The sequence below is a fragment of the Etheostoma spectabile genome, unplaced genomic scaffold (assembly GCF_008692095.1).
Source record: "Etheostoma spectabile isolate EspeVRDwgs_2016 unplaced genomic scaffold, UIUC_Espe_1.0 scaffold00569472, whole genome shotgun sequence".
Taxonomy (NCBI): Eukaryota; Metazoa; Chordata; class Actinopteri; order Perciformes; family Percidae; genus Etheostoma; species Etheostoma spectabile.
In genome coordinates, this window is record NW_022605149.1 from 11,600 (window position 1) to 19,657 (window position 8,058).

An 8,058-nucleotide genomic window follows, 5' to 3' on the forward strand; every position below is an offset into this window, starting at 1 on the left:
AGTCTAAATGGCCAAGGATATTAAACCTGTAAGATTACTTTAAACTAGATGTGAAAGTTAAAAGGTTGATCTTTTTCACCTGTGCTGTGGCTTAAAACCAGGTTCCCCGAGATTTGAACTCAGATCGCTGGATTCAGAGTCCAGAGTGCTAACCATTACCCATGAAACCTTCGAAAGTCTTGTGAGGGTTTGCTAGGCAGTTTCTTTCATAATAGCCACATGTGTGATAGTAAAGGCACACAACAATCACAACAATTAAAATATCACGCCCCCTATATTCTCAGTTTTGAGTCCTTGCCCCTACTATTTACGACATGGCCAGACGTAATCCGGCTAAGAAGCAGCACTTTCAGAGGAGGAGATTGAAACCCTCACATCTCAGTTTAATTTGCAGTAAAGTATACGCCTACATGTAAAGTGTACCCATATTTAAATAAACACGGGAGCAAAGTTTATGCAGTGTTTTTTAATTTACTCGTGTTTTTTTTCGTGAGTCAGAGTCAGGCCACAGCTGTAAGGGAATCACACAAATGGAAAGATAAAGGAGAGAGGAGCTCAGAGTGTCAAAGGAAGTTAGATGTTCATTTCTTCAATGTTTATTTTCATATACTGCACTGTAACTTTTATTCTTGTGTTTCATCTATTTTTATTTTTAACTCTTTTTTGCAAAGCACTTTGAATTGCCCTGTTGTTGAAAGGTGCTATACTAATAAAGCTGCCTTGCCTTGAATAGGTTATCAATATTAGTGCAAATCAGTATTGCACTGTTTTTCAGGTTGTCGTGGCCGAGTGGTTAAGGTGATGGACTTGAAATCCATTGGGGTCTCCCCTCGCAGGTTCAAATCCTGCCATTAATGAAAGCTGTAATTCAATTGTGGTCACACATCCCATTATGGCAGATGTGCCTTCATGGACAATCTTGTAATATCTCATAGGTACTGGAAGCCACCAATGCATCTCTGAACATTTATTTTCAGTCTCAATAACCAGATGTGTTGCAAGATTTGCAGTGGCCATTGTATTGTCCAGCGATGGTGGTATAGTGGTGAGCTTAGCTGCCTTCCAAGCAGTTGAAATGGCTATGATTCCCAGCCAGTAACTTTCTTTGAGTGACGTTATTTGCTTTATTTGTCAAGAAGTAATTCAATTCAATTCAATTCAATTTTATTTATAGTATCAATTCATAACAAGAATTATCTCAAGACACTTTACAGATAGACCACACTCCGGAATTTACAAGGACCCAACAGTTCTAGTTTCCTCCAGAGCAAGCAACAGTGCGACAGTGGCGAGGAAAAACTTCCTTTTAGGCAGAAACCTCGGTCAGACCCAGGCTCTTGGTAGGCGGTGTCTGACGGGCCGGTTGGGGTTAGAATGAAGAGTGGCAATAACAAAAATAGAAAAAATTAGTAGTTTGTAGCAGTTCTTTGTGGTAGTTCATGGCATAGCAGGACGCTGTGCAGCATTACAAGGCACAGCAGGACGTAGCAGGACGTAGCAGGGCACCACAGTGTAGCAGTTGAACATGGCATCACAGAACGTGTAGCGGAACCATGGCAATAGCTGCTACCCTGATTTCGGAGCCTCTCTGATCCAAGGGAACATGCTGGGGAAAAAAGATAATAAGGACTCCGGGGAATGACTCCCCAGAAATAGGTTAGTAACAAGCATTTCTGGGACATGGATGCCATAAATGAAAAGAGGGAGAGATAGAGGAGAGAGGAGCTCAGTGTATCAAAATAAGTCCCCAGCTGTCTAAAACTATTACAACAAACCAAGAGAGACGAGGTAAAGAGAGCTCCAGCCCGGCCGGGCCAGAACTCTCCCCCACCGGATCGGGCTGTATGCCAAGTCTCCCTTTGGTTCTATTATATTCTTGATTATATGATAGATAAATCTGAAAACTATGTGACTAGCTACTACTCCCTAACAATATTCGATCTATGCCCTAACTAGTGTATCAAAATAAGTCCCCAGCTGTCTAAAACTATTACAACAAAACCAAGAGAGACGAGGTAAAGAGAGCTCCAGCCCGGCCGGGCCAGAACTCTCCCCAACCGGATCGGGCTGTATGCCAAGTCTCCCTTTAGTTATATTATATGATAGATAAATCTGAAAACAATGTGACTAACTACTACTCCCTAACAATTCGATTCTATGCCCTAACTATAAGCTTTATCAAAAGGAAAGTCTTAAGCCTACTCTTAAATGTGGAACGGTGTCTGCCTCCCGGACCCAACTGGAACCTGGTTCCACAGGAAGGAGCTTGATAGCTGAACGCTCTGGCTCCTGTTCTATTTTTAGAGACTCTAGGAACCACCAGTAACCCTGCATTCTGGGAGCGTAGTTCTCTCCCAGGTTTGTAAGGTACTATAAGCTCTTTAAGATAAGATGGAGCCTGACCATGAAGAGCTTTCTAGGTGAGAAGAAGGATTTAAATTCTATTCTAATTTTACAGGAAGCCAATGCAGAGAAGCTAAAACAGGAGAAACGTGATCTCTTTTCCTGGTTCCTGTCAGAAACACGTGCCGCAGCATTCTGGATCAGCTGAGAGTCTTTATGGATTTTTTCGAGCAGCCTGATAACAGAGAATTGCAGTATCCAACCTAGAAGTAACAAATGCATGGCTAGTTTTTCTGCATCATTTTTAGACAGGATATTCCTGATTTTGCAATATTCGTAGGTGAAAAAAGGCGATCCTTGAAATTTGCTTTAAATGGGAATTAAAGGACATGTCCTGATCAAAGATGACTCCAAGATTCTTCACTGTGGTGCTGGAGGCCAGGGTGATGCCATCCAGAGTAACTATATCTTTTGGATAGTGCGTCACGAAGGTGCTTGGGTCCGAGAGCAATAACTTCAGTTTTATCGGAGTTTAACATTAGAAAATTACAGGTCATCCAGGTTTTAATATCCTGAAGGCACGTTTGAAGTTTAGCTAATGATTAGTTTCATCCGGCTTGATTGAAAGATTAATTGAGTATCATCTGCATAACAATGAAATTTTATGGAGTGTTTCCTAAATACTGCCTAAAGGAAGCATATATAAAGTGAACAGGATGGACCGAGCACAGATCCTTGTGGGACCCATGACTAACGTTGGCGTGCCAGAGGATTCATCGTTAACATACAAAACTGAGATCGATCGATAAATAAGACTTAAACCAGCTTAGAGCAGTCCCTTTAATGCCAATTAATGTTCCAATCTCTGTAATAAGATATAATGGTCAATGGTATCAATGCAGCGCTAGATCTAATAACACAAGTACGAGATAAGGTCCTTTGTCTGAAGCAATTAGGAGGTCATTAGTAATTTTCAAAGTGCTGTCTCTGTGCTATGATGACCTCTAAATCCTGACTGAAAATCCTCAAATAAGCTGTTGCTATGCAGAAAGTCACACAGCTGTTTGCGACTGCTTTCTCAAGAATCTTAGAGAGAAATGGAAGGTTGGATATAGGTCTATAGTTGGCTAAAACATCTGGATCAAGGTTTGGCTTTTTCAGAAGAGGTTTAATTACAGCTACTTTAAAGTGCTGTGGTACATAGCCTTTAATAAAGACAAATTGATTATATTTAGTAGTGAAGTGTTGACTAATGGTAAAACTTCTTTAAGTAGCCTAGTCGGATGGGGATCTAAGAGGCAGGTTGATGGCTTAGATGAAGAAATAATTGAATTAATTGATAAAGATCAAGTGAAGCAAAGCAGTCAAAACATGTATCTGGTTTTACAGCTGTTTCTAAGGTTCCTGAGTTTAGAGATAGTCAGTGCCAGTTAAAGGCAGGTCTTGGTGAATTTTGCTTCTAATAGTTATAATTTTATCATTGAAGAACCTCATAAAGTCGTTACTACTAAGAGCTATGGGAATACTTGGCTCAGTAGAGCTGTGACCTTCTGTTAGCCTGGCTACAGTACTGAAAAGAAACTGGGGTTGTTCCTATTTTCCTCTATCAATGACGAGTAGTACGCTGCTCTGGCATTACGGAGGGCCTTCCTATACGTTTAAGACTATCTTGCCAGGTTAAACGAGAATTTTCCAGTTTGGTGGAGCGCCAGATCTTCTCAAGTTTCCGCGATATTTTGCTTTAATTTGCGAGTTTCAGTGTTATACATGGAGCTAACCTTCTTTGTTTTATTATCTTCTTTTTTAGAGGGGCAACAGAGTCTAGAGTCATTCGTAGCGAGCCTGCTGCACTATCAACAAATGATCGATTTGGGAGGGACTAATAGCATAGGAGTCCTCCGTTACTTGGGACTTGGTAATGAATTAAATGCTAACGGAATCGTATCCTTAAATTTAGCTACAGCACTATCAGATAGACATCTTGTATAGGATGTTTTGCCTAACGGCGTGAGTTCAGCAGTATAAAACTCAAAAGTTATCAAACAGTGGTCAGATAGGAAGGATTCTGTGGGAACACTATTAAATGTTCAATTTCAACACCATATACCAGAACAAGACGAGGGTGTGGTTTAAAACGGTGAGTCGGTTTATGTACACTTTGAGAGAAGCCAATAGAATCTAATAGAGAGATAAACGCAGTGCTAAGGCTATCATTCTCATCGTCCACATGAATATTAAAATCCCTACAATAATACTTTGTCCGTTTTAGCACTAAGTTCGATAGAAACTCTGCAAATTCGGATATAATTCAGAGTATGGACCAGGTGCTCGGTACACTATAACAAATGAACTGGTTGCTTGATTTCCAACTTGGGTGTGAAAGACTAAGAACAGACTTTCAAATGAGTTATAATTTAGTTAGGTTAAGAGCTAATTAGTAGACTGGAATCAAAGATAGCTGCAACTCCACCTCCTCGGCCTGCGCCTCGAGGAATGTGAGTATTAATATGACTGGGGGGGGTGGACTCATTTAGACTAACATATTCTCCATTACTCAGCCAGGTTTCAGTAAGAAAGGTTACTCTCCCAACCCGGTTATTTAATCCATTAGAATAAGGGAGCATAACAATCAATCAAGCTGCCTCCATGAGGATCCCCAGACATAGACATGTTCCACCCCCTGCAATTAAGCCTGTCTCTTCAGCTTCTGGGCATCACCTCCTCTTCAGCTGGAGAGTTCGCATCTGCATTTGTGAGTTCACAGTTAGCAAAGCTCACATAAAGCAAAATGCTTGTGGCATAAAGATCGATCCTTCTGCAGAAGACCATAGAGCAGCCCAAAGATAACCCAAGTGGCCGTACCTCTATTAGAAGGTGCAGTTCTGCAACCATGTAAATATATATGTATTTTTTTTTAATATTATATTTATTGGTTTTCAACGTTTTGACAACAAACAAATACAATACAAGACAAGAACAGAGAACAATCAAGCTCTAAGTTACATACCTATATACGAGCATATGCGTACACATACACACATATACATACCTACCAAAGAGAAAAAAAAAAAAAAAAAAAAAAAAAAAGACAGCAATGGAACCATGTAAATATTAATCTTTACGGTCATTGGTATGCAGGTCACTTGATGTAATACAAGCAAATACATAAGGCCCCACCCAACACTCTAGTGATATGTTGCATGCAACTGTATGTCAATGATCAAGCTTGTTGCTGTGACCAAGTCCTAAAATGGTGCTTTCTGCTGGAAACGTTCAATACAGCAGAAAGGCAACAGGTGGTGTGTTACTTTTCGACTATGATTATATCGTTAGCAGTGCAAGCATTTTTTCCAGGTTTGATTTCCAGCCACCAGATTTGCATTAACAGGTTTTGAAGCCATATACAACATTAACATTACATGTACATATTTTACAGTTTTTATTGTACCATATTTTTGTATAGTAATGTGGTAGGGTATTTTTTTTGTTCAGTTGCTCCAGCTTTTATGTGTGTTATTGTTAGTGTGTTACTGTCATTTCCATTTTTATGGGTTAAATAAACTTGACATGCATTGAAGGTGTACCTTTCAGACACATGCTTTGTTAAACATCAACAGCTTGTTACAGACTTAATGATGACACAACTACCCCATTAGCAGAGGATGGTTTCATCCATCGACCTCTGACTTACGGGCCAGTACGCTTTCGCTGCGCCACTCTGCTCTGTGCTCGGGCTAATGAAAATCTCTGATTCACATTTCATGGGAAGGACCAAGTTCCCAACAGCTTAGGGTTGCAAAATTAAACCTTTGGTAGATCTTGCAGCTATCTTTTATGTGAGCTTCCTGATTACTCACACATTGATTATTCACATGTAACACTTGTGATTGGCTGGTGTTTTAAAAAAGGGCATGGTGAGTACAGATATAAACATCAGTAAGGATCTCTACAAAGTTGCCTCTTATCATTTTTAGTTTGGACACCCAGTGAGGCTTCCACGATGGTTTGGACTGGGTCCACTAGGTTTTCTGCTGCTCTCGATCAGACGGCTGTATCCTCTGGTTTCTCTTCATAATACACAAGACTTTTGCCTTTTACTAAAGACTTCCTTGGAGGAGAAACGCTGATGAGTTGAAACTATTTTGTGGGGCTTTGCTGTTTGGGCCGAGCCCTTTGTACTAGCTTTTGCTTACCTTGCTTTTACTCATCACTCTGTTTTTATCCACCCAGACAAGGATTTTAGACCCGGAACAGAGCCATCTTTTATTTCCTGTAGAGGTCCAAATTATTTCTTGAAAATGGTTCTTGAGTACAGGTAAACTAGAATGCTAAAACCGGATTTAGAAGAACATATTTAGAAGAAAAGATAATATTGATGTGAAATCATCGGTTAAATGTAATTTACCATTACAAGTTACGTTTTGAAAAAATGAAAATATTGTTATTGAGATAGAGCAGATGAAGTGTTATGACCCATAATGATGACCAAAAGGATACATCCACTGTCGGGGGTCTGCTTTAAAGAACGGTATTCTTTAAAAGTGTTGGGGTTCTAGCGATAAACTAATGAGGAAGAATTTGACAAATCAACCAAAAACCTAGTCCAGGAACTTAGTCTTTCAACATGTTACACCTGAATCTGTTAAGTCCTGACCATTCCCTGACCGGGAATTGAACCCAAGCCGCAGCGGTGAGACCACTGAATCCTAGCCACTAGACCATAAGGAGTCACATCTATCACGTTTATCTTTGTAGATGTGAGTTTCCTCTTCACTCACTGAATGACTCATATTGTTTTAGGGCGAGAATAGCGCCTGGCTAGAGCTTCAGAAGGCAGGACATGACAGATTACACATCTGTCACATAGTCAGTTAGTATTCTTAAATACCAAGTCTCTTGCTGTTCCTTGACTAGTTAGCCATATTGTTGGCTATATTGTTTTAGGCGGGAATGGCGCCTGGCCAAGAGCTTAGAAGGCAGTGGTGCAAAATGCAAAACTGCCTGTTTCAATTTTTATTACATGGTAATATACAATAACATAGGTGCAGAGATTACCTGGAATGCTTCTGGTATTTCCAGGGATCTCTTCACCTCTGTTATTCTAAAATACCATGAATATGTATTGTCCCTGCACGCACGTACGCTGTGCAATCTGACCAGCAGCTAAACACCTTCCACCATCAAGCACTGGCGACCGGGATCATTGTAACACGTTTATTTGAGTAACAAAGGGTGCAACTGGGAGAAAACACAATGACCAGTTCTTAGATCTTAATGAGTCACAGATATTAAACAAAGATAATTGTAAAAACAATATAACTACACAAAATTGTAATGCGGTGGTATATACAGTAGGCTAGCAAAAATGTAAATGAAAATAAAGAAACACGTACTGTTTGTTATACAGTGTACGTAGTATACCTATGTTGGGGATTCTAAATAAACTCAGATATACTTACATGTGGCATTACCCAAGATAAAATTGGCAAACTAGCTTACTGAAGTATACCGTCAGTTAGGGCTGAACAATATTGTGTTTTAGCATCGACATCCGCGATGTGCGCATGCGCGATGGTCGCATCGGAGGGACGTGGTGATGTTGACGCTATACTTTTTTGCTGCTTGATAGAAAAGTAACCTTTCACCACGTTTCTCCTTTACATGATTATTACCATCCGACCGTTCCCCTTTAAGACAGGTAGCCATGTGGGCAAC

The 8,058-nt window shown here is 40.2% G+C and overlaps 2 non-coding genes across 2 annotated transcripts; both read left to right on the forward strand.

The window, feature by feature from the left end:
• The first annotated feature begins 775 nt into the window (after window positions 1–775).
• Window positions 776–857, forward strand: trnas-uga (transfer RNA serine (anticodon UGA)). Its single transcript has one exon. It is a non-coding gene; the product is annotated as a tRNA-Ser (tRNA).
• Window positions 858–6,396: 5,539 nt separating this feature from the next.
• On the forward strand, window positions 6,397–6,513 carry LOC116685026 (U5 spliceosomal RNA). The gene has a single exon (XR_004330885.1). It is a non-coding gene; the product is annotated as a U5 spliceosomal RNA (small nuclear RNA).
• Window positions 6,514–8,058: the final 1,545 nt, after the last annotated feature.